The sequence below is a fragment of the Lutra lutra genome, chromosome 16 (genome assembly GCF_902655055.1).
Source record: "Lutra lutra chromosome 16, mLutLut1.2, whole genome shotgun sequence".
Classification (NCBI taxonomy): domain Eukaryota; kingdom Metazoa; phylum Chordata; class Mammalia; order Carnivora; family Mustelidae; genus Lutra; species Lutra lutra.
In genome coordinates, this window is record NC_062293.1 from 28,028,169 (window position 1) to 28,055,871 (window position 27,703).

The window sequence follows — 27,703 nt, forward strand, 5'->3', positions numbered from 1 at the left end:
ACACCTCCCCGGAATTCTATTTCCCCTTGTGGTTTGCCACCAATCTCTGGTGACTCTGATAGTCACCACTACTCTGCAAAATTATCTGTTGCATCCCTAAATAAGGGAAAAAAAATAAAGATGTTTTTGAGAAAATAACTCCTCTGGTCTGTGCCCTGATATCTGCCCATTCTTCCCTCTACTTCTCCACATTTTCCTGCCTTACATGGGGAGATAATGTAGAGTGTGAAATTGATTCAGGGATGGTAGACTACTACTACCTCTTTTCTCTGGGACCCGTTGTTCTAGGATACCAGGGCACCTACTGGGCAAAACTTCTGAAGTTTAGAGAAAGCCATATCATGATATAAGCTCCAGAAAATAAAACATGTCCCATAGGACTCACAAGAAGATTACATTATATAAATAGAATGCTTTTATTAGCATATTTGTTAAGTATGTTCCTGTTTTCTGCCTCAGTACTGGGGTAGTAGCTCTTTCCTCTGGAAAGCTTTCCCTCCAGCATTTTAACTGGATGGCAGTGTTTCATCTGTGGCAGTTGCTCAAAGAGATACTTTCTCAACTGTTATTTAAAAGCAAAGAGCAAAATCATCTTTTATCATATTATCCTAATTTCACCTAAGCCCAATCTCTATGAGAACAAGAACTTTTCTTATTCATCACTGTATCTTCAATTCTGGAAGTATTGACATAATACAGGTGCCCAATAAAATTTTGTCAAATGAATGAATGAGCTTTGTATCATCCTTTAATCGTTCATTAGTTTAGGTCTGAAATATAGTATTCTGTTTGAAAAAAATGGGCCATCGAAAGCAACAAGGGTATTGCATTATATGCCATGTAAAAAAAAAAAAAAAACCCTCTCATTTTAATAGATAAGCCTTGATTAGAAACTGGGTTATAAAACAACAAAATAAGCAAACAGAAAACAATGTTAAAAGACACCTTTGGGACAAGTCAGGATATTTAATTGCACTGCATGTTATATAATAACATTAAATTAATTTTCTTACTGTGGTAATGGTGTTGTGGTCGTACAGGAGAGTGTCTTAGTTTTAGGATATGAATGGTGAAGTATCTGAGAGTAAAATTATATATATATATATATTTATATTTATATCAGAGAGAACAGGCAAATGAGACAAGATTAATAATAATTAGTAACTCTAGTGGAGTAATGTTATGTGTTCATTTTGCAATTCTTTCAACTTTTTATGTGTTTGAATAATTACAAGCGAAATATTTGAGAGGAAATGGCTTTTTTAAAAAGAATTTTATTTATTTATTTTAGAGAGAAAGCGAACTGGCACACGTGAGCAGGAGGAGACTCAAGCAGACCCCCGCCCTGATCATGGACCCTGATGCTGCGCTCAATCCCAACAAGCCCTAAGATCATGACCCAAGCCAAAGCCAAGAGTTGGACGCACAACTGACTGGGCCACCCAGATGCCGCTGATGAAATAACTTAAAAAATTCCATATATGAAGTAAGTAGTTAAATTTTTGACAGAGGTTGGGGGCGCCTGGGTGGCTCAGTGGGTTAAGCCTCTGACTTCAGCTCAGGTCATGATCCCAGGGTCCTGGGATCGAGCCCCGCATCGGGCTCTCTGCTCCACAGGGAGCCTGCCTCCACCTCTCTCTCTGCCTGCCTCTCTGCCTGCTTGTGATCTCTGTCTGTCAAATAAATAAATAAAATCTTTAAAAAAAATTTTTTTTTGACAGAAGTTTACGTTTTCAGTTTTTGTATTTTTAGTATCTATATGTTGCCATAAAAATGCTGGAAAATGATTAATATTTTCCTTTATTTGATAACATTTAAAATTTTATGCCCAACCTTAAAAGGGCAAGGTGAAAAGCAACGAAGTTTGTAAAAAGCTGCCCGTGAGTCTTGCTTACTAAAATAACATCTCCATTTTAGTCCCTCTCTTAAAAATTTTATAGATACACTTGAATTGTTAAAAGTTCTCTCATTGAGTCTAAAGGAGATGGAATTTGATCAACTTCACGAAAAAAGTCTTTTCTTCTGAGTTATCATAGGACATAAATGAAGTGTGTCACCACCAAGGGCAGTTATTTACAAGAAGCTAAAATAGATTTTCTATCTCCAAATTTATACACTTTCTGTACTCTGAAATAACTCAATTCAATGAACTTGGAAACTGTGGTAGACAGATATTAAATAACTAAGAACAATAAAACGAAAATGCATCTCACCTTTCCTGCGTTTTTATGAGCATCTTTCAACACTAGAGACAATATAGTGTTTGCCTCTGGGTCTTAATGTTCAAGTACAGAGAAGTAATTTTGAAGAGTGCTAGCTTTGTATGCAGATAGCTAATTATTGATTAGTAGCTTTGCTCATTACAGGGAAAACCGATTATCTATTATAGTGACTTAAGAAAATAAAACAAAGGGATAGTTAATGATGTGTAGTCAGGCATTTCACAAAAAAGTTATACTTGGAACTGTGAAAAAATGCGTGTTTTTATTTTATACCAGCTAGTAGTTTTTAACCAGGAAGCAGTTGGCACTGAAATGTATTTTCATTACTGAGGTTTGGATAGATCCACCAATCTTGCGCCTAAATATAATTTAAAATACTTTTTAACGCGGTGTTTCACAATGGAGAATGTAGCAAATGGGAAATGTTCCTACAAATGCTATTTTACTTTGTCAGTTTCATTTAATTTATTCTGTGAAAAATCAAAGACTAGAAATCGGAAGTTCCTACCTTACTAATCCCTTTACAACATATGGGATTTTGTGTGATATTTTAAGAAAGCGATTTAGAGTTTTTGATGAATTCTAGTTTAAAAATTATTATGATACTCTTCACAAATTAGTTAAATAATCCAAGAGCCTAGATTGTTGGTAAAGATATCTCACCAATAATTGTTCCTCCTCCAGACTCTTCTTTCTTAACCAGAAGTAGCAAATACTGTGCTGTCACCTTATTTTCTTTGGATCATGTAGTATCTATCTGCTATTACTGTGTGTTATTGAACACAAAATCCTTCTTCTATCTGTGAAGAACTCTTGCCCCAATGACCAAACTTTTCTTTCTTTGTCTCAGCTATCACTCTCCATTGCTGAAGAGTTATTCAGTCATAAATTTAGAAAGCATACACATTTATTCAACAGTATGTTTCAGTTTATAGTGGCCCAAATGTGTGACAGTAAAGATGAATCCCCTGTTTTGGATATTCACTGGGGATAAAAATAACAACTAACATTTACAAGACAAATTATTACCATCTTGGTTGATAATACCATCTTGGTCGATCTTCATTACAACCTTAGAAATGGGTGTTTTGAGCCCAAATTTTATATACTTAAAAAAAAAATTACAACAACCCACATTGCAGAGGTAAAGCAAACTGTCCAAAATCAGTGGCCTGGTAGGCAGCGTAATTAGAGCTTGAAATCAGATCCTCTGATTTCAGGCTTGGTGCTCTTTCTGATAGAGCAAGCTTCCTCTTGTAAAGTAAAATTAAGTATCACTGAACAACTTTTGATCACCTCCAAGCCCCTTCCCTGAAAATAACATCAAGACACTGAGGGATACAGATGCACAACTTTTAACACCCTCAAAGGTCAGGACTGTAATTTCCAACTCCCCTGTGCCTTTGCAGGACCACTTGAATCAGATAATTGGAAAACTCATGTTCATAGAATTACAGAGCATGAGGTACAGAAGGAATACTATTGCTTAAGTGGAGGATGGAGGTGTACTCCAGTAGGGTCCTGGTGTGACCATGTGGAGATATAGCAAGGAAAGGTACTGGCCCCCTGATGGTTTTGAAAAACTCGAGACAGAAAATGGTGTGTGGGGGGGAAAGTCAGGTTACTGATAGCAGGAGAAGCAGATTATAAAATAGAGCTAGAACTCTTCAAAGAGAAAAGCAGAAACAAGCAAAGCAAGACCAACTGGGTGGTCAGTGCTGTATGTCAGTTTGCTGAGTCACTCTGACAACCCCCTGAGTTCACAGATGAAGGGGACAGAGTGGGTAGTAGGTAACCAGGAAAACAAGGGCTCCAGTGTCATTACTAAAAGGGGCCAAGGCTGCTCTTGCAATCTCCAGTATCCGTCAGTGTCAAAATGATAAAATGATTAATGCTTAGGATGGAGGGAGCTCTTGAAGGGTTCATAATTGTGCCACCGTTTCCACATTTCAGCACAAATTTCATGTGAGGAAATAGGTGTAAAAATACCATCACTGGCCTTCAAGGGTGTCTTAATTTTTACGGTCATTCCCATGCCTTCTCCTAATGGTGAGTTATGAATCCTACTTAGTACTCAGTGGCTTGGCTTAGACTCTGCCCTACCGTTCCCTTTACTGCCCCCACCCTTCCCTTTACTGTTTTCATTCTTTCATTTTGTTTTTACTTCTCATTGTTTTAAATCTCCAATTATAAACCAGTGCTTTTAAAATATGAAATAAAAGGGAATTGCAAGGAAACTAAGTATCACACATTTGAATACCACAGCAGTGTCAGATTGCTCTGCACATTGCTGCATTCTAAGTTAATTTCGGTACTTATCTTACCCCCATCCTATAACGATTTTTGGACTGGTCACAATCCAGGGACTGCACTTTGAGAAGCACCTGTTGTCTTGGTGTCTTTATCATTTTACTCTGTTATAATTCAGATGATGTTTGATTGGTCTTTATATATTTTATTAATGTTATAGGTGTAAGATTCAGTTAAATTTTAATTTTCACAAGGCTCATTGTTTATTTGTTTAAAATTTTATTTATTTATTTGACACAGAGAGAGGGAGAGAGAGAGAGACCACAAGCGGGTGAGAGCGGCAGGGAGAGGGAGAAGCAGGCTCCCTGCTGAGCAGGGAGCCTGATATGGGGCTCTATCCTAGGACCCCAGGATCATGACCTGAGCAGAAGGCAGACACTTAACCGATTAAGCCACCCAGGCGCCCCAGCTCATTGTTTTTAAGCCATTTATAATGTAATGTTAAAGTGGTTCACTCAGGGTTTCCTTGAACTAAAACTTTTTTTTTTTTTTTCTGAGAGAGATAAATAGAAAATGTTGATTATAGTGGCCTAAGTCTTACTGCTCCCTGTCCAGTGTTTCCAGGCTTACAAATCCATATCTGGATGATAAAGCATTGCTCTTCAGTGTTGATAAGTTCTACAGACTCTCTGGTTAGCTTCTGATCAATTCAAAATATCATGAACTCATCTTTCCATAGAAAGCATGGGTTGCATCGGTGGGTAAAAATTGAGAAATCTCCATGGGAAAGGTGCTGTAAATTAAAATGTTCTGAGTTGTTCGTGCTTCCTGTGCTCATTTACCTATTGTCCGACTTTTAGGAATTTTTAGAAATGAGTAAAATATTGTATGTCGCAAAGACTGCATGGAGGCAGGATTTCCAGTCAATCTATGTATTATGTGATACCATTATGCCAACGCTGGGGTTTCTTTGGCCAGTTGGCCCTTATCCAAACAATCTCAGTATCAGCAGAAATATCACAAGTTACTAATGAGAATCTATTTTGCATCTATTTTTTGGACAAATAAATAGAGATGCAAGAGTGAAATAATACTAATAGTGAACACGCACGTAGCATGTTGTGTGGGCCAGAAACAATGCTAAATGTATCTACATGTATCAACACATTTTTCCCACCTGACAACCCTATGAAGTGTGCTATTGTCTCTATTTTCCATTGTGTCATTATCCTATTTTACTGCTTTGTTAGGGTGAATCCATGTTGTCTTTGAGGATAGGGCAGAATCTCCTCCCTGTGTTCTATTCCTCTCTAGAGGAATGCAAATGTCATTTGCAAAGAGAAGCTACCAAAGACAGTGAGGAAACCTAAGAAGCTCTGGTGAATTAGACCAAGTAAATGGTTCTGTCACATTTATGAAGTAAGCCGGACATTTCCATGATTCTGGTTCACCAGGCAGAACTGTGAGAGGAAGCAATGCCAGGATCTCTTTTCTCATTACATCTCTGCCTTCCTGTTAACCCTATTCAAAAGCAGTGTTTCCCTGACATTAAAAAAAATCCACTCTACTTGCAGATTCCTTTGCATTTCAAACGTACAAACAGCACTGAGGTGTTTGTCTCTTTTCACTTTAAGATTTTTTTAAACATTTTTTTAAAACTTTATTTATTTGACAGAGATCACAAGTAGGCAGAGAGGCAGGCAGAGAGAGGGAGGGCGAAGCAGGCTCCCTGCTGAGTAGAGAGCCCCCTGCGGGGCTCGATCTCAGGACTCTGAGATTATGACCCGAGCCAAAGGCAGAAGCTCTAACCCACTGAGCCACCCAGGTGCCCCGTGTCTCTTTTCACTTTAAATCCACTTGTACTCCTCTGAATATCCTGATTTTATTATCAAAACTGCTAATTCTTGCCTCTGTCTTGCCTCTAGCAGCATGTTGTGTGCTGCTAGCCCACTAGAGTGTCCGTGGGTTAATGCAATGAAGCAGAGCCAGGATAATGGTGCAGTGAAGGAGTTTGTATTGATGATTCATTATATAAGCTATTAATTTCTTCAATGCCACACTTTCTTAAAGCCTTTTTTTTTTTTTTAAATTTTGGTGTCATTGGTCATCACTTTAACAAGCTACAACCTGAAATATATTATGGTGGGATTATCAGGAATAAAAGCTAGAAATTTAAACTGCTCTCACATGAATTTTTTTGTTTTCTTTTATTTTAATCTGTGCACATTTAGTAATCATATGTTCTTCTTTTGGAAACCTGACCTGGTCTAATACTCAGTATTTTCCAGTGACTACTGGAAAACATTGTGAGAGATTCCTTTCATCTTAGGAACACAGATGCTAGTTGGGCTGATTGTGCCTTCTCCAGTGTCAAACAGTAACAGATAGACACTAAGTAAAAGTTGAATGATCTATCACTCTGTTGTTGAAAGTCTTCTCAGGAAAGCACATTATACTTTAAAACTAAATGGCTTATTTCTGGATAAGGAAACAGAAATTGAATGAAGTACCTAAACTAGGACAGAAAAAAAAAATATATATATTTATATGTATATACTATTTATACAACTGGGTAACTGGTAAACCTTCTTTCAACATCAACCATAAACATCTCTGTTGTATTATTCCAACCCTGTACATATATAATTTCCAAAGTATATGGACTTCATCTTCCTCTAGAGACATTAGCTTGGTTTATTCCTTTAGCTCTTGAGTAAGGGCTTCTCGCTCTTCAGAATTCACTACCTACCCTGACAATTTAACTGGTACCCTACCTTGTCAATTCCATTTTCTCTTTTTAAGGAGAAGGAAGTCGTCACGATGAGTCTGTTCCACTTCCAGTGTTAGAGAAAATCCTTGACAGATTCTGCATCATTTTTAGACCCTATATTTCTCAGGCTTTACTGGCTATGTAGTTCACACTTAGAAAAACCCAAGATCTCATTTTAAGCTGCTGCTTATGGGTTCATAGGCACACACACGCACACACACACACACGCTAAAAATAGTAAAATGCAGACCGACTTTGGGCCTGTGGACTGCTGCCTATCCATTTATTCTTCACAGCATTGCATTATAATCATGTGGATTATTGCTAAACTGATGACCCCCAAACTACTAAGAATAACTTGGATAACAAGGATGATATTCACCCTGTAAGGATCTGTGATACCACTGGACACGAGAGATGGCTGGCCATTTCTACTTTTATATCTACGTTTATATTTATGGTCCCCTGCAGAATCTTGCTTTTCTCTACCCCTTTTGATTTTACTCTACCTGTAGTATCATACTTTCAGAAGAAGAGGATAAACTACAACCCATTGCCTCACACAAAACATATATTTATTGAATCTGTCAGGTGACTCCAGGCATCACAAAAGAAATATCTGAGTGCACATTTCATGAATACTGCAAAGATGAATATGTCTCGTATACATATACCAGATTCTCACTGCTTCTCCTTTCATAAAACTTGGATTTGCCTAAATTCTCTATATGAAAAGGTCATAGTAAATGCAGTCTGTGACTTTCCTAAGTGAAATCAAGGAGTCCTCCAACACAGAAGAGTGAACAATTTTATTAAGTGTATGAACTACAAATAAAGTTTCCTAGTTTTGAACTTCATGACACCATCTACTTTAGCCTACCTGTGCTTCAATTTTCTCTCTCTTTTTTTTTTTTTTATAGATTTTATATATTTATTTGACAGAGATCACAAGTAGGCAGAGAGGCAGGCAGAGAGAGAGAGGGGGAAGCGGGCTCCTCACTGAGCAGAGAGCCCAATATGGGACTCTATACCAGGACCCTGGGATCATGACCTGAGCCAAAGGCAGAGGCTTTAACCCACTGAGCCACCTACACGCCCCCAATTTTCTCATTTTTAAAATGGGGCTAATGATGGTAGTACCTACTTTACTAGATTATAATAAGGATTAAATTGGTGTATGTGAAGTGATTGGGCAGTGGCTGGCATATAGCATTTGTTCTACAGATGATAACTATCATTGCCATTGGTAGGCATTATTCACAGTACATTTGGATCTAAGAGGAAAAAGATGTCAAACTAGGTTAGCTGCCTACATGGAAAAGAATGGAAATTTAAGGATGAACAAGTATCAAGATAAATCTTTTCACTTAGGCAAAAGTGGTAATGAGATTTGTACTATTTCATTCATTCATTTTATTCATTCATTTCCCTATTCTGGGAACGGGAGTTAGGGTAATGGGACGAGAGATAATATGGTTGATACTATATTTTAGTGGTAGGAGGCAGAGGAAGAATAATGCATTTGATTGATAAAGACATGAAATACGAGGTTGATAGGAGAGGGAGAAAAACTGAACTAGAGGAAGTTTAAGAGCAGACTGTAGGGAACTGGTGTTTGAGCTGAAAACTGGAGTTAAATGAGTAAAACTTGTTAAGAGCTGGAAGAAGAGAAATCCATGGGAATGAAGGGGTCATTTGGCTGAAATATGATAAGCCAGAAGGAGAGTGATGGAGATGAGATCGGAGACAGAGGCAGAAGCTAGGTCAGGGAGGACATCATGTGACAGAATAAGATGTTAGGACTCTTCTGAGTACATCAGAAAGTGGTATGACCTGCATCTACATTAAAATTACTCTGACTGTTGTAAGGAAAATGGATCTGGATGGGTGGGGTATGTGGCAATAGTGAAAGCAGAGGACTGATTAGAAAGCAGTTGGCGAAGCCAAGGGCAGAATTGCTTACCATGGTGGGAGTGTAGTTGGAGAAAACAGGCAGCCTTCAGTTCTATTTCAGGAATACAACTGATTGGACCAGCTGGCAGATTTGGTGCAGGTGAAGAGGAAAGATGGTTCGAACAACTATATATATGGCTTAATGGGTATCTTAGACTACAAGACCTTTATGGGACAGTGTCTGCCCATATTTGGCCAGTTCACCGTTGCTCAATCCTTTCATTTGATGTAAGCCCTTTTCACCTTTGGCTTTAGCCCATCCATTTCTGCTACAGTTTCCTTCACCTCCCAGCTGGATGGGGCTGGAATTAACCTCAGGAAGACTCCTGTCCATGGGAGTTGTGTAAATTCTGCCATCCATCTGCTCACACACACAAAAAGTATTTTCCTTGACTTCTACTGGGTGTACCTACTGTTTAGAACTAGATTTCACTTTTACTCGGGCAGATGATGATTCTTTAAACCAAACAGCTTATCCCAAATAATACCCTCTTTGGTAATATTCTACATGTTGAACTATTTTGTTTTGTCTCCCTCTACACCTGCTTTACAATTTGTTCAGAATCCTCTTACCATTTTATTTGTCACTTCATTCTGAGTTTACACCTTGGGTTTGTCCCATGATACTCCTCTCCTATGACATGTGATGGTTTGGTTCATCAATTTTGACTCAAATGTATCCCTTAAATTATACTTACTATTAATGGGTTTATGTGAATAGTCCACCGGAGCCTAAGAGTAAACTGTCTCTGCCAGAGAATACAAGTGCCAGTCTCCCGCTGGTTGTTTTCTAGACTGTAAGTGGGATATGGAAGCACAAATACCTGACCTGATTCATAACCTTCTTCAATAAAGCATTGGAAATGAAAATTTGCTTAAGTCTTGCTAATACCTTGTCCCTTGGCCTGGACCCTCATCTCCCTAATAAAGCATGTGTTTACTAGGCTACAAATCAGAGGTGAACAAAAGAAATGAACAGAACCATAGTATTGCCATTATGATGTTTCAAGATCTGTCTCTCTGGAAAGTACAACTTCATTCTGGCCACAAAATTAAATACCAGCACTAGTTCAGGTGGAAGTTAAGCTTGCCCTCTGGGCATTTTAATTTGTGTTATTGAATTTTCCCTTCAGGATCGAGGACTATAGCCAATTCTCTCTAGCCTGAGTTCTGATGCCCCTTTTTTTCCTCCCTTACTAGCCTAGAGCCCAGCCCATCTTTCGATGTACCAAGTCTAAATGTGGGGTCCTAAATGTTCACCTGTAACCTAAATGCAACCCTGTAGGTATTAAAATAGCCTATTAGCAACACCACAGAGTGTTGCACAGGCTCAAATCTTCCGTTGGGTACACCAATTGTCCAGGGAAATATTGTTTAGGGAAAAAGCTAGGCTGTCACTAACCAGGACACTAGCCTACACATTGCTTCTTCAAGGTGCCAATGGGCAAAGCAGTTTTAATATTGCAATACTGCAGGTTTATATTTAACCACGTTGAAACCACAAAGACTAGAATAAGGATGGAAAATGAGTGTAATGGCACAAATCATGACAAGCTAATGTAGCATAAGTGGAAAGATTAATAATATAAGAGCTATGGATATCTTAGCTACACGCAAAAGCCCAAGCTGCTGTAGTTTTGATTTGTAACTGCCGAAGCACTGAATTAGGTCCTTTATAACTCCTGTTTTTTTTTTTTTTTTTAAAGATTTTATTTATTTGTCAGAGAGAGAGGAGAGCGAGCGAGCACAGGCAGACAGAATGGCAGGCAGAGGCAGAGGGAGAAGCAGGCTCCCCGCCAAGTAAGGAGCCCGATGTGGGACTCGATCCAGGACGCTGGGATCATGACCTGAGCCGAAGGCAGCTGCTTAACCAACTGAGCCACCCAGGCGTCCCATAACTCCTGTTTTTAGTCAACATTTTAAAAATATATATTGGATCTATTAATGGACTGTGCCTCTTTCTTATTAACATGAAAATAAATACATCATCAAAAAAGGTAGGTTGAATCTAAGAGAGAAAGACCTAGGCTTGCTTGGAAAATCAAAACAAATTCAAAAGGACCCACCTCCCTGAAATGGCAAGGGATAGTTCCATTTTCTAAAGAACACTCAAACATTCAAGAGACTTAACTCTGTGGTACTGAGATAAACAGTGCAGATTACACACTTACAGCCAACAGAACCAGCTCTCTAAGAGACTAATCAACCACTCCCTTCATCACCATCATTTTATTTTATTTTTTTAAAAGATTATTTATTTATTTATTTATTTATGAGAGAGAGAGAGAGAGAGAGAGAGAGCGAGTCTGCAGAAGCAGAGGGAGAGAGCAGGGAGTCTGATGTGGGGTTCAATCCCAGGACCCTGGGATCATGACCTGAGCGGAAGATAGACACTTAACCAACTAAGCCACCCAGGCACCCCTACCACCATCATTTAAAAAAAAAAGATACACATTATCGGGGCAGTCCTTATGTTCAGTTTTGACTTTTTTTTTTTTTTTTAATTATTTGCCCAAATAAAATATGGTCTTCAGAAAATTGATTTCTCAACTTTGAAAGATCTTTGTTTCCTTTTGGGTCGGGAGGAGAACCACCTTTAAGCTCATGTCAGGGAGGTGCTCATGCTCAAATGTTAAGAAAAAAATCTTAACATTTTCTCCTTACATAGCATGAGCTTCTCAATAAATAACTGTGACTTGGTGACTCTGGGACAATAGATTTGTATTCTTTGTTCTTATATCAAACGTATCATCAAAATCCCGTAGGTGGGGGAATAAACAAAAGTTCAAAGAAGGCTTGAACCTCGTTCTGGTAAAATACCCAGAGAGGTCTGGGCATTGACCTTGGACTTACCAGGCTTAGCAGTGTGTACTGGGGAATGAATGTATGCATGAATCTGTTGTCAAGACCGGCAAGTTGCCAGCCTTACCAAGACCAGTTAGAAGGGACCACAGGGCTGCAGCAATACACTGGGGATGACAAAGGGAATGTTTCTTAGGCTTGGCCAAAGGCCAAGGGTCTTAGGGCATCAGGAAGCTAAAATGACTACTGAGAGTTGGAGTCTTCTAATTTATAGGATCATTGCAGCATATAAAACAAAGTAGGCAAATAAGCACCAATAATAATAACAAAATTTCCCATCCTGCAGGAACATTTTTCTAACAATCATTGCCTTTTTGTGAGCCCAGACACACTTAGAACCTTCTTATCAAGATGTTCCTACAAACTATAAGGCTAATGTTGATTTGAGACAACATTGAGTGACATAGAGTTACGTTCTGTAACTCTGCTTTCTGTATATACCAAAGATAACCTGATTATTACAGAATTTCTAAGGGTCAGATTTCTGGATTTTAACATTAAGAGTCTCATTAACTGTTGGTTCATTTTGGGTCAGTTTAGGATTGGAAAGTATATGAGGATGAGTTAATAGAAATTAAAGCATATATCTTCTCCAGTTCTTGACTGTAATATAATTTTATTGCTGAAATTCTTGACATTTTATAAGCTACTTATTAGAGTCAGTGCTCCCTTTCACACAAAATAGTATTTCTTCTTTTAAAATTGTTACCTTTGCTTCATATTATGTCCATTCATTTTGTACTGACTTAATTGTAGAAATGCTTTTCTTCTGTTCATCTGACTTTCCATAGCCTGCAGAGCCGTGATCTCTTCCAGAATCTTCATGACCTAAAGGAGAAGGGCCTTTTGAATTCCCATCCAGCCCTGGCATACTGTCACCAACTTAGCATCACTGGAGACTCATGAGCAATGTCCCCCTCTAAAAATTCCATGAAGCAGCGAAAGGATGGTTTTACTTAGATTATTATAACATTCCTATCAAAGAACTTTTTTGTCTTTTTTTTTTTTGGCAAGGCATTTCCATTTTTATCATTCACATCTTTTCACAGGAGGAAAAAAATGGAAATATGAAATGACTTTTCAGAAGCTGCCGCAATAGGCCAGAATTGGAATTTGCTTCTGTCAGAAGTTTAGTTCTCTTTCCTTGGTTGGCCTGCGAACTTTGTGGATGGTTTTTCATCCAAACGCATCTGGCTAGTGCCAGGGCATTGGAAAACTCACAGAGCTGGAAGTAGTGGAGATGAATTTCATGATGTATTACAATCTTATAATCTGTTTTACTAACTGTAGTTTATCTTTTTATTAAGCAAAAGATGCTTCCAAGAACATCTTAAGTGTCTAGTTACATTGATGCAAAGTCCTTGTGTATGATGGAAGGACAATATCAATGTAGCAAGTTCCTGTTATTTGACTTACTATCCAAATTTTTTATAATAGTCTAGAGCTTTGGATTAACTAATAGGGCAGCAGTGTAAAATTGGTTTGCTTCTAAATAAGTGTATTTAAGAATCAAGCAGAAGTAATTCATATTAAACCTGTACGACGTGAAAAACTGTAAGGCATTCACAGTTTGAGCCTTGTTTATTGTATAAAAATTAAATTAGTCGCAGATCAAATAAATTATATCTGATTTTTCTCCATTCTCCACTAAAATCTGCTATGAGCATAAAAGTCCAAGGGAAAGAGTACTTCATAATTGTTGACCTTTCCCCAACATAGACACATAGATTGGGTATTTTCAAGCTATATTTGATTATAATAACATATGCTTTACTGAATTTGTTATATATACATAACTTATATGTATATATTATGAAATTCAAAAATCTGTATATAAAGATGCCAGCTAGAGGAAGAAAACGTCAAAATACCAACGAAAATATCCAGAGCACAGCAAAAAAAGAAAACGTACTAATTATAGTTCACGTTATATTTCTAAAACCAAACTAACCTTTTGCTGCAGAGAGAAATTTTACCTTGAATAAAACTCTAAATGTTTGTTAATAAATAAAACTCCTCATATCTCTGATCATTTCAAATTTTATGGAAAAGATTTAAGGTTTGGTGAAACTTTTCCTCCATTAGCCCTTATAATCAAGCCACAGTAGCTTACTAACTTACTCTAATTCATGAATGTCATCACACATCAGAAATAGGAAGCTGCTTCATGAATCATTTTCTGTATTGCAGGTCACTATATTTGGTCTTAACTCAGATTGCCCAGATGCAGACCATGAGATGAGGATTCATACGCAAGTGCTTATTGTGGAAGCACTTCCATGAAAAACGAGAAAGTAGAGAAATAGGAAAAGAAGCCAAATCAGTGTGTGATTACAAAGTCTAGTTTCAGCCTGCTCCCAAGGGATGCTCTGGAGTGTATATTATCTCAGTGTAAGATCCTTCTGGAAGCAGGGGAGCTGGATTTTCATACCATTGCACTTGTACAGTAGGATAAAGTCATGTCCTAGGCCTCTTGTGGAAAAAAGTAGTTGCAGTATCCAAAGAAAAATATCATGAAGAAGTGTTGCAGTCCAGGCCATCAGAAGCAGATTTACATGGAAACTAGAAGCAGAGCTCAAAGAAATAGCAAGAGGGATGTCAGAGTACCCAGGTAGGAGCCGAACAGTAGACACTGCACATTTGGTGCAGGTGGTCCTATTTTCATCAAAGTTACACTTTTTACAGAATTATAGTCATACCTTTAAGATCATATATTTGTCACTAGAATTTCTAGGAAAATGTAAAAGGGAAACATAAACAATATCCCAACAGAGTAACTTTATCAAATAAAAGAATCAGGCTTGATTTTCTCTTAAGATCTCCAGTGACACTCTACATTGGTGGCCTATGGACCAATTCCAGTCCCTGAACTGTGAGTCCCCTTCTGTGAAAAGATCAACAGGGATGGAAAGTTAGCATTTAGAAACAATTTTTAGCAACTGCTTGTAGAATCATTTTACATATTAGTTGAATCAAATAACAAAATACAGCTCATATTTTGCATGTTTTGGGTTCTTTATTTCTTGTTTGGAGTAAATTGTTTCTCTCTGTCATATTTTATACAAAGGATGTTTTGCAATAGATCAGAAATAAAAAGCTTGTCCTTCAACACAGATAATTAGTTTATAAGGCAGTTAGGAGAACTCTTCCATACCTCTAATTTCTCCTATTCTTCTGAAACTCGTTTACAGTTTGCTTTTTACCTCCCTCCTGTGTTAGTTCCTAGGGCCGCCATTACAAAGTCCCCAAATACTAGATGATTTTTTTTTTTAGTTTTTTTATAATACTAGATGATTTAAAAAACCAGAAAGTTCTTTGTTCACAGTTCTTGAGACCAGAAATTTGATAATGTGTCTGTAGGGCCAGGCTCCCTCTGTAGGCTCTAGGGCAGGATGCTTCCTTGTCTCTATCCGCTTCTGATGGTCCCAGGCATTACTTGACTTGTAGCAGCTTAATTCTAAGCTCTACCTTCATCTTCACATGGCCACCTTCTTGGTATGTCTTTTGGTGTCCTTTCTTCCTATTATTAGATTTAACCCCCACTCTAATCCAGTATGAATCTACCTTGATCCTTTGCTTATTATATTTATATTATTATGTATAATATAATAGAATTATATTATATTATATTTGCCAAGGCTCTATTTCCAAATGAGGTCCCATTCTCAGGATCCAGGTGACATGAATTTGGGGAGACACTACAATCCAATCCATTCCATTCTCCCAACTCCCCACATTGCACTATCTTCATTTCCATAGTAGCCTTCACATTGCTAAATTCTCAGTCCTTACCTTACCCGACCTATACATGTTATGACCATACATTCATGGTTTTCCAAGATAGTTCTGTTTTATTTTTTATTTTTATTTTTTTTAAAGATTTTATTTATGTATTTATTTGACAGACAGAGATCACAAGTAGGCAGAGAGGCAGGCAGAGAGAGAGAGAGAGGAGGAAGTAGGCTCCCTGCCAAGCAGAGAGTCTGATGCGGGACTTGATCCCAGGACCCTGAGACCGTGACCTGAGCCGAAGGCAGAGGCTTAAACCACTGAGCCACCCAGGCGCCCAAGATAGTTCTGTTTTAAAACTGCTGCCCAAGCTCAGAAGTGTCTTAGTTTCGATAACAAATTGTTTGGTTCCACTAACTTTAAGCAGGACCTTCCATAGCTTGTCATCCCTTCTTTGTGTACTCTTGGTTTCCAAGTCAGCATGATAGTTTGGTTTGTGTCCTCCCTTGCTAGTTTTGTTCTTCTTAGATTCTCTGTTGACTTTCCCCTTTCTCTCTAGTTCTAGCACTTCCTGAAGTTGGTTTGCCTTAGTGTTCAGTTCTTGGTCTCTATGTTCATCCTCTCTCTCTCTTTTCTCCCCACACCCCCGCATGATATCATGATTCCAAAGATTTAAATATCCCTAAAATATACTACTCCAAAATGTGTATATTCTGATTAACTTCTCTTGCACTTTGGATTTGTAATTACAACTGATTACTCATTATTCGCATGTGGTGACTAACAGAAAACTCAATCATGTTAAAAAATGAACGTCTAACTTTCTATTGAAAGTTCAATTCTATTGAACTTATGGCTTCTTCCATTTCAGTAGTGAAGTAGAGCATAAATTCTCTAAAAAAAAAATGGGTGGTCAAGATAGACTTTATTGAGATTATATTTGAACAAGAACTTGAAGAATGTGAGGGATTTATAGGTAGGAAGTGTACCAAGCAAGAAAACAGCCAGTATTAAGGGCTAAGTGAAAAGCATACCCTGTGAGTGCTTGGTATAACAAAGAGGTCAATATGGCTGCAAATGAATGGACAAAGAGAATGGAGTAGCAAAGGGTGAGCAGATCATATACTGCCTTTTAGCATATGTAAGGATTGTGACTTTAAAAAAATGTATGTATTTTTAAAACTACATACATTTATATTTTTAATTTGAGAGAGAGTATGAGAGAACAAGAAAGCATGCATGAGCAGGGAAGGAGCAGACAGAGAGAGAATCTGAAGCAGACTTCATACTGAGCAAAAAGCCCAATATGGGGTTGGATTTCACAGCTACGAGATCATGACCTGAACTAAAACTAAGCTCAACTGACTGAGTGACTCAGGTACCCCAGGATTTTGACTTTTGCTCAGAGACATTGCGGCAATTATGGGAAGTTTTTTTTTTTTTTTTCCCCCCTTGGAGAGGGGTATGCTTTTTATACACTGTATAACATATATACAAAATTTTAAAAAGTCATATTCCTAGTAATCAATAAATTTTTACATACCAAATATACCTGTATAACCATCACTCATATCACAACAAGAAGATATCATTGCCAATATCCCATCGGCTCCACTCAGGTCCCATTTCAGTCATTATCCTCATTTCATGTCCCCAGGAGTAAAAACAGTTGTGGTTCCTAAAATTATAGATATGGGGAAAAAATACGGATGAATGTAATACTTGTATGTTATAATATAAATAATATAGATAAATGAAATCATACAGTGTGTACTTTTTGGGGTCTGACCTCTTTGGCTCAATGTAACTGGACTTGATGGGAATCAAGAATACTTCTCAGGACAGCTAGTAGAGCAATTAATAAAACAGGAAAACTTTCTGGGGCCATGGGAATATTCTACACCCTGATTGTGGTGGTGATGAAGGGATAGTATATATCTGTCAAAATTCATAGAACTATACATCTAAGTAGGGTGAATTTTACCACACGTAAATTATACCTTAACAAACCTAACTTAAAAAAAAATGCACATGGGGCTGCCTGGGTGGCTCAGTGGGTTAAGCCTCTGCCTTCAGCTTGGGTCATGATCTCAGGGTCCTGGGATCGAGTCCCACATCAGGCTCTCTGTTAGGCAGGGAGCCTTCTTCCTCCTCCCTCTCTCTCTCTCTACTTGTGATCTCTCTCTCTATCAAATAAATAAAATCTTTAAAAAAAATGCACATGAAGACAGAGAGTCATTAAGCTTTAGGAATCCAGTGACAGGATTAATTTTTATACTTCTGTTTCACTGTTATTGTGGATCACCATATCCCTTTTGTCAGCCATCATCTGCAACTTGAAGCTAATTTCATACTAACTCTTAGTGCTGCACACAACATGAAGGGGCTCAGTTGGTTGAGTGGCTAACTCTTGGTTTTGGCTTGGTCTCAAGGCCCTGGGATCGAGCCCCGAGTAGGGCTCCACGCTCATCAGGGGGTCTGCTTGAGATTCTCTCCCTCTGCTCCTCCCCCACTCCTGTGCTCGCACTCTCTCTCTCTCTCTCTCTCTAAAATAAATACATAAATCTTTAAAAACAAGACAAACCAAATATACAACATGGATGTTCAACGCTGCTTTCTAATGAGGGCTGCAAGCAAAACTGTTTTATCTAGAAACAGCTATGGTCATAGCAGGCCCTAAAATCAACATGTTTAGTACACTAATGGATTTTCAAATTACACTATATCCTTTAATTAAATTCAGGTTAAGCTGAAATTTGGCTAACTTGTCATTTTGTAAAATCACCAGCCCTTCAGTTACCACTTTTCCTCACAATCTACAGTTTCTTTCTGTTGATTTTGACACAGAAGTTTGGTTGACAAAGCTTTTGGGTATTTTACGAATCAATAATATATTGAGTCATTGGTTAAGATGCTGAAATTTGGATCGTAGGTGACTTGAAGTGTTACAGAAATAAAAACCAGCTCAATTTTGGATGTGGTTTATTAATAGATATATTTAAGTGTATCTTAAATTAATTAAAAGGGTGCTATACATATAATTACCCCTAAAAATCAGAAATAGTTATCACTTGTCATTTTGATTGATTTTAGTTAGTGGATAATTAAGAAAGAGTAGATTTTTGAGACTTTAGCTCTTCACTTTAATTTGTACTGGGAACATGAAAACTTATTTTCCCTTATCTCTCAGCTTCTATAGCAATGGGTTAAAAAGTGAAAACAATGTAGTCACCAACTGTTATTTTGTCTGCAAGGCAAAAAAATAAAAAGTTTAAATTACATTTTTCATTTATTCAACAAGCATGATTTAAATTTATGCTCTGTACAAGGTGCTGTGGTGGCCATGGCAGGCACAGCTTTGGCCTCCCATAGGATGCACTAGTGGGAGTGACTAATAAGTAAGTCACTATACAAATTGAAATTTGATATGCTGTAGGAGTGCAGAAGATGGAGCAGTCAATTCTGACTTAGGGAATAAGGAAGACTTTTAAATTGGATCTTTAAAGATGAGTGGGATCCCAAATGGGGGAAATAAAGGAAAAGCATTCCAGATACCAGTACAACTACAAAGACAAGGAATAATTAGACATTTTCAGAGGAAGGAAAATAATATGACATGATTCATATGAAATATATACAGGTGTATGAAGAATTTGTATCTACAGAGAATTTAGGCCATATCATGAAAGGCATTAAGCTTCCGTGTTGTTAGTCTACCATTTGTGATCACCTGTTCTATGTCTGCCTTCTCTATTGTGTATATCTTAATGAGGGAAGGACCAGTTTTTGTCTCTTTTAGCACCTTATCACCAGAGCCTAGCATAGAGCCTTGCACATATTATGCAATCGATGAATATTTATTAAGGGAATGAGTTAATGTCATGTTAAGCATTTTCATGGTTATTCCACATTGCATGTAAAATACCCATCTACACAGGAAGACCTCAGCACTTTTGAAGAAATAACTCAAGCCATGCTTTGAAACGAGCACATAAAGTTGTAAAATGGCTTTTATAGGAGACTTTGGAGGTGGGAGATCAGTCAGATGCTTTTTTCATATTCAGCTGAGAAATTCTGAGTGGGTGAGATGGAAGTTGAGAAGACCACCAGAATTAAGAGATTTTTTATAAAAGATTTTATTTATTTATTTGACAGAGATCACAAGTAGGCAGAGAGACAGGTAGAGAGAGGGGGAAGCAGACTCCCTGCTGAGCAGAGAGCCCGATGAGGGGCTTGATCGCAGGACCCTGGGGTCATGACCTGAGCTGAAGGCAGAGGCTTAACCCACTGAGCCACCCAGGAGCCATGTACTTTCTCTTTCAGTGTCATTATCCTCTGATACAAGGCAGGAAGAATGGCACCGCGCTGGACATTACCATGAACTTGATATCTCCTTTTGTCAGTTCTTCTTAAAGTACAATCTTGGAATAGTAGCATCCAGATACCCTGAGAGAGTATCATAAATGCTAATTCAGGCCTCAGCTTAGATCCACTAAGTGAGAAACTCTGGGGTGAGGCTCAGTAATTTATGAATTTTAATAATCCCTACAGATAATTCTGGTATTTGCTCAAGTCATAAAACCACTGGTTCATTTCATTCTATTTACCACTCTCTGGAAAATCTGAAATGTGTTCAGGGAACAGCTTACCTGCAGACATCAATTTCTTAAACATCTATGACTTAAGAACCATTACTATGATTCCTAAAATTGCTTAATGTTGGACCCTAAATTCAGCAGTTCTGATTTGCTTTTTTAGACATTGAATTGAAACATTAAATTCTGTAGGTGATTCTGATGAAGATGATCTCCAAGAGGTTTTTCAGCTTAACTATCTCAACCTTTATTTAGAGATAATGTATAAATTATTTATAAATGTGTAGAAATGTTAAACTTTTGTTTTACATTGCCAATGACTCTCTTTATTCCTAAAATTCCTTTTTGGGGGGGCATAAACACTGTTTTGCCATTTATTAACTCTGCTACACTAGATTTTTGTTGTTGTTGATGTTAATATTTGCAGGCTGGATTATTTTTCAGATTTTTACTTTCAACTTCTCTCTGCTATTATAGTTTTAGGTGTATTTTGGATGATGAAATATAGCTTTATTTTGTTTTTCTATATGAATGTCTGTTTTCTAACTTGTGAATTTAAACCATTTATATTTACTGAGATTCCCAATATACTTGTACCTATTTTAAATACTATTTTACCTTTTATTTACAGTGTTTCTTTTTCTTTTGATTCCATTTCAAATTTCAATTAGATTAGTCATGTTTCTTTGCCCTTTCTGTTGGCTTTCAGTTAACCTTATTCTTTTTAAAGAGCCTTATTGAGTTATAGTTGACATATAGTAAACTACACATTTTTTTAAAAAATGCAGTTTGGGGCACCTGGGTGGCTCAGTCAGTTAAGCATCTGGCTCTTGATTTTAGCTCAGGTCATGATCTCAGGGTAGGAGATTTAGCCCCGAATTGAGCTCCATGCTGGACATGGAGCTTGCTTAAGATTCTCTCTCTCCCTCTCTGCCCCTCCTCCTGCTCACACTGTCTCTCTCAAATAAATAAATAAATAAATAAATAAATAAATAAATAAATAAAGCAACTTGATAAATTTGACATTTTTTAAAAAAGATTTTATTTATTTATTTGACAGAGAGAGAGGGAGATCACAAGTAGGCAGAGGCAGGCAGAGAGAGAGTGCGGTGGGGAGGGAGGTGGGGGGGAAGCAGGTTCCCCGCCAAGCAGAGACCCTGATGTGGGGCTCCATCCCAGGACCCTGAGATCATGACCTGAGCCGAAGGCAGAGGCTTAACCCACTGAGCCACCCATGAGTGCCAAATTTGACATATTTTTATGCCCCAGCAATCTTCACAAATATCAAGATAACAAGTATATTTATCACCCTCAGATGTTTCCTCAATACTCTAGGTAGTCCTTCCCTTCTGCCCCTCTCCATTGCCCTCCATGCCCAATAAAATGCAGATTTGTTTACAATCACTACAGATTAGTTCAGATTTTATGGAATTTTATAAATATAGGGTCCTACAGAACATGCTTTTTTTTTCCCTTATCTTATTTTTAGGCTGCTTCCACTCATCATAGGTATTTTGAAATTCATACATATTCCACTTACCAATAGTTTACCTCCATTTTTTCTGAGTAATATCTCAATGTGTATATTTATGGTGTTTGATTTTCCATTCATATGTTTTTTTTTTTTTTTTTTTACAGCTTTATAAACATATATTTTTATCCCCAGGGGTACAGGTCTGCGAATCGCCAGGTTTACACACTTCACAACATTCACCATAGCACATACCCTCCCCAATATCAATAACCCCACCTCCTCTCCCACCCCCTCCCCCCATCAACCCTCAGTTTGTTTTGTGAGATTAAGAGTCACTTATGGTTTGTCTCCCTCCCAATCCCATCTTGTTTCATTTACTCTTCTCCTACCCCCTCAATCCCCATGTTGCATCTACTCTCCCTCATATCAGGGAGATCATATGATAGTTGTCTTTCTCCGATTGACTTATTTCGCTAAGCATGATACCCTCTAGTTCCATCCACGTCGTCGCAAATGGCAAGATTTCATTTCTTTTGATGGCTGCATAGTATTCCATTGTGTATATATACCACATCTTCTTTATCCATTCGTCTGTAGATGGACATCTAGGTTCTTTCCATAGTTTGGCTATTGTAGACATTGCTGCTATAAACATTCGGGTGCACGTGCCCCTTCGGATCACTACGTTTGTATCTTTAGGGTAAATACCCAGCAGTGCAATTGCAGGGTCATATGGTAGTTCTATTTTCAACATTTTGAGGAACCTCCATGCTGTTTTCCAGAGTGGTTGCACCAGCTTGCATTCCCACCAACAGTGTAGGAGGGTTCCCCTTTCTCCGCATCCTCGCCAGCATCTGTCATTTCCTGACTTGTTAATTTTAGCCATTCTGACTGGTGTGAGGAGATATCTCATGGTGGTTTTGATTTGTATTTCCCTGATGCCGAGTGATGTGGAGCACTTTTTCATGTGTCTGTTGGCCATCTGGATGTCTTCTTTGCAGAAATGTCTGTTCATGTCCTCTGCCCATTTCTTGATTGGATTCTTTGTTCTTTGGGTGTTGAGTTTGCTAAGTTCTTTATAGATTTTGGACACTAGCCCTTTATCTGATATGTCATTTGCAAATATCTTCTCCCATTCTGTCAGTTGTCTTTTGGTTTTGTTCACTGTTTCCTTTGCTGTGCAAAAGCTTTTGATCTTGTTAAAATCCCAAAAGTTCATTTTTGCCCTTGCTTCCCTTGCCTTTGGTGATGTTCCTAGGAAGATGTTGCTGCGGCTGAGGTCGAAGAGGTTGCTGCCTGTGTTCTCCTCAAGGATTTTGATGGATTCCTTTCTCACATTGAGATCTTTCATCCATTTTGAGTCTATTTTCGTGTGTGGTGTAAGGAAATGATCCAATTTCATTTTTCTGCATTTGGCTGTCCAATTGTCCCAACACCATTTATTGAAGAGGCTGTCTTTTTTCCATTGGACATTCTTTCCTGCTTTGTCGAAGATGAGTTGACCATAGAGTTGAGGGTCCATTTCTGGGCTCTCTATTCTGTTCCATTGATCTATGTGTCTGTTTTTGTGCCAGTACCATGCTGTCTTGAGGATGACAGCTTTGTAATAGAGCTTGAAGTCTGGAATTGTGATGCCACCAACTTTGGCTTTCTTTTTCAATATTCCTTTGGCTATTCGAGGTCTTTTCTGGTTCCATATAAATTTTAGGATTATTTGTTCCATTTCTTTGAAAAAAAATGGATGGTACTTTGATAGGAATTGCATTAAATGTGTAGATTGCTTTAGGTAGCATAGACATTTTCACAATATTTATTCTTCCAATCCAGGAGCATGGAACATTTTTCCATTTCTTTGTGTCTTCCTCAATTTCTTTCATGAGTACTTTATAGTTTTCTGAGTATAGATTCTTAGCCTCTTTGGTTAGGTTTATTCCTAGGTATCTTATAGTTTTGGGTGCAATTATAAATGGGATGGACTCTTTAATTACTCTTTCTTCTGTCTTGTTGTTGGTGTAGAGAAATGCAACTGATTTCTGTGCATTGATTTTATATCCTGACACTTTACTGAATTCCTGTACAAGTTCTAGCAGTTTTGGAGTGGAGTCTTTTGGGTTTTCCACATATAGTATCATATCATCTGAAAAGAGTGATAGTTTGACTTCTTCTTTGCCGATTTGGATGCCTTTAATTTCCTTTTGTTGTCTGATTGCTGAGGCTAGGACTTCTAGTACTATGTTGAATAGCAGTGGTGATAACGGACATCCCTGTCATGTTCCTGACCTTAGCGGAAAAGCTTTCAGTTTTTCTCCATTGAGAATGATAATTGCGGTGGGTTTTTCATAGATGGCTTTGATAATATTGAGGTATGTGCCGTCTATCCCTACACTTTGAAGAGTTTTGATCAGGAAGGGATGCTGTACTTTGTCAAATGCTTTTTCAGCATCTATGGAGAGTATCATATGGTTCTTGTTCTTTCTTTTATTAATGTGTTGTATCACGTTGATTGATTTGCGGATTTTGAACCAACCTTGCAGCCCTGGAATAAATCCCACTTGGTCGTGGTGAATAATCCTTTTAATGTACTGTTGAATCCTATTGGCTAGTATTTTGGCGAGAATTTTTGCATCTGTGTTCATCAAGGATATTGGTCTGTAGTTCTCTTTTTTGATGGGATCTTTGTCTGGTTTTGGGATCAAGGTGATGCTGGCCTCATAAAATGAGTTTGGAACTTTTCCTTCCGTTTCTATTTTTTGGAACAGTTTCAGGAGAATAGGAATTAGTTCTTCTTTAAATGTTTGGTAGAATTCCCCCGGGAAGCCATCTGGCCCTGGGCTTTTTTTTGTTTGGAGATTTTTGATGACTGTTTCAATCTCCTTACTGGTTATGGGTCTGTTCAGGCTTTCTATTTCTTCCTGGTTCAGTTGTGGTAGTTTATATGTCTCTAGGAATGCATCCATTTCTTCCAGATTGTCCAATTTGTTGGCGTAGAGTTGCTCATAGTATGTTCTTATAATTGTCTGTATTTCTTTGGTGTTCGTTGTGATCTCTCCTCTTTCATTCATGATTTTATTTATTTGGGTCCTTTCTCTTTTCTTTTTGATAAGTCTGGCCAGGGGTTTGTCAATCTTATTAATTCTTTCAAAGAACCAGCTCCTAGTTTCATTGATTTGTTCTATTGTTTTTTTGGTTTCTATGTCATTGATTTCTGCTCTGATCTTTATGATTTCTCTTCTCCTGCTGGGTTTAGGGTTTCTTTCTTGTTCTTTCTCCAGCTCCTTTAGGTGTAGGGTTAGGTTGTGTACCTGAGACCTTTCTTGTTTCTTGAGAAAGGCTTGTACCGCTATATATTTTCCTCTCAGGACTGCCTTTGTTGTGTCCCACAGATTCTGAACCGTTGTGTTTTCATTATCATTTGTTTCCATAAATTTTTTCAATTCTTCTTTGATTTCCTGGTTGATCCATTCATTCTTTAGAAGGATGCTGTTTAGTCTCCATGTATTTGGGTTCTTTCCAAATTTCCTCTTGTGATTGAGTTCTAGCTTTAGAGCATTATGGTCTGAAAATATGCATTGAATGATCCCAATCTTTTGATACTGGTTGAGACTTGATTTAGGACCAAGAATATGATCTATTCTGGAGAATGTTCCATGTGCACTAGAGAAGAATGTGTATTCTGTTGCTTTGGGATGAAATGTTCTGAATATATCTGTGATGTCCATCTGGTCCAGTGTGTCATTTAAGGCCCTGATTTCCTTGTTGATCTTTTGCTTGGATGATCTGTCCATTTCAGTGAGGGGAGTGTTAAAATCCCCTACTATTATTGTATTCTTGTCGATGTGTTTCTTTGATTTTGTTACTAATTGGTTTATATAGTTGGCTGCTCCCACGTTAGGGGCATAGATATTTAAAATTGTTAGATCTTCTTGTTGGACAGTTCCTTTGAGTATGATATAGTGTCCTTCCTCATCTCTTATTATGATCTTTGGCTTAAAATCTAATTGATCTGATATAAGGATTGCCACTCCTGCTTTCTTCTGATGTCCATTAGCATGGTAAATTCTTTTCCACCCCCTCACTTTAAACCTGGAGGTGTCTTCGGGTTTAAGATGAGTTTCTTGTAGGCAACATATAGATTGGTTTTGTTTTTTTATCCATTCTGATACCCTGTGTCTTTTGTGGGGCATTTAGCCCATTAACATTCAGGGTAAGTATTGAGAGATATGAATTTAGTGCCATTGTATTGCCTGTAAGGTGACTGTTATTGTATATTGTCTCTGTTTCTTTCTGATCTACTACTTTGAGGGTCTCTCTTTGCTTAGAGGACCCCTTTCAATATTTCCTGTAGAGCTGGTTTGGTATTTGCAAATTCTTTCAGTTTTTGTTTGTCCTGGAAGCTTTTAATCTCTCCTTCTATTTTCAATGATAGCCTAGCTGGATATAGTATTCTTGGCTGCATGTTTTTCTCATTTAGTACTCTGAATATATCATGCCAGCTTTTTCTGGCCTGCCAGGTCTCTGTGGATAAGTCTGCTGCCAATCTAATATTTTTACCATTGTATGTTACAGACTTCTTTTCCCGGGCTGCCTTCAGGATCTTTTCTTTGTCACTAAGACTTGTAAATTTTACTATTAGGTGACGGGGTATGGACCTATTCTTATTGATTTTGAGGGGGGTTCTCTGAACCTCCTGAATTTTCATGCTTGTTCCCTTTGCCATATTGGGGAAATTCTCTCCAATAATTCTCTCCAATATACCTTCTGCTCCCCTCTCTGTTTCCTCTTCTTCTGGAATCCCAATTATTCTAATGTTGTTTCGTCTTATGGTGTCACTTATCTCTCGAATTCTCCCCTCGTGGTCCAGTAGCTGTTTGTCCCTCTTTTGCTCAGCTTCTTTATTCTCTGTCATTTGGTCTTCTATATCGCTAATTCTTTCTTCTGCCTCATTTATCCTAGCAGCGAGAGCCTCCATTTTTGATTGCACCTCATTAATAGCTTTTTTTATTTCAACTTGGTTAGATTTTAGTTCTTTTATTTCTCCAGAAAGGGCTTTTATATCTCCCGAGAGGGTTGCTTTAATATATCCATGCCTTTTTCAAGCCCGGCTAGAACCTTGAGAATCGTCATTCTGAACTCTATATCTGACATATTACCAATGTCTGTATTGATTAGGTCCCTAGCCTTTGGTACTGCCTCTTGTTCTTTTTTTTGTTGTGAATTTTTCCGCCTTGTCATTTTGTCCAGATAAGAATTTATGAAGGAGCAAGTAAAATACTAAAAGGGTGGCAACAACCCCAGGAATATATGCTTTAGCGAAATCAGAAGAGATCCCGAATTGTGAGTGGGGAGAAAGGGGATAAAAAGGGGTTCAGAAAGAAAGAAAAAAAAAAAAAGAAACTATTAAAAAAAAGAAAGCCGATAAAGAAAAAATATAAAAAGAGGAAATAAAATATATATATATTAGATAAACTATTTAAAAAACGTTAAAAAAAGAAAACGGTAAAAGTTAAAAAAAAATTAGCAGAAGAAGAGAAAAAGAAAAAAAAAATTGAAAAAGAAAAAAAATTAAATTAATTGCAAGGCTAAAAAATCATGGGGAGAAAGCCATGAGTTCCGTGCTTTGCTTTCTTCTCCTCTGGAATTCCGCCGCTCTCCTTGGTAGGTGAACTTGGTCCTGGCTGGGTTTCCCGTTGATCTTCTGGGGGAGGGGCCTGTTGTAGTGATTCTCAAGCGTCTTTGCCCCAGGCGGAGTTGCACCGCCCTTACCCGGGCCGCACTGAGTAATCCTCTCGGGTTTGCTGGGTTTGCTTTCGGGAGCTTTTGTTCCCTGAGCACTTTCTGTAGAGTTCCG

At 37.9% G+C, this 27,703-nt stretch overlaps 1 long non-coding RNA gene across 1 annotated transcript in view; it reads left to right on the forward strand.

The window, feature by feature from the left end:
* The window catches only part of LOC125087743 (uncharacterized), a 292,899-nt gene that overhangs the window by 112,814 nt on the left and 152,382 nt on the right, over positions 1-27,703 (forward strand). Inside the window, exons 6-7 of the long non-coding RNA XR_007123503.1 lie at positions 1,292-1,486; positions 4,176-4,271. This is a non-coding gene — a long non-coding RNA (uncharacterized LOC125087743). The remainder of the gene's footprint in view (positions 1-1,291; positions 1,487-4,175; positions 4,272-27,703) is intronic.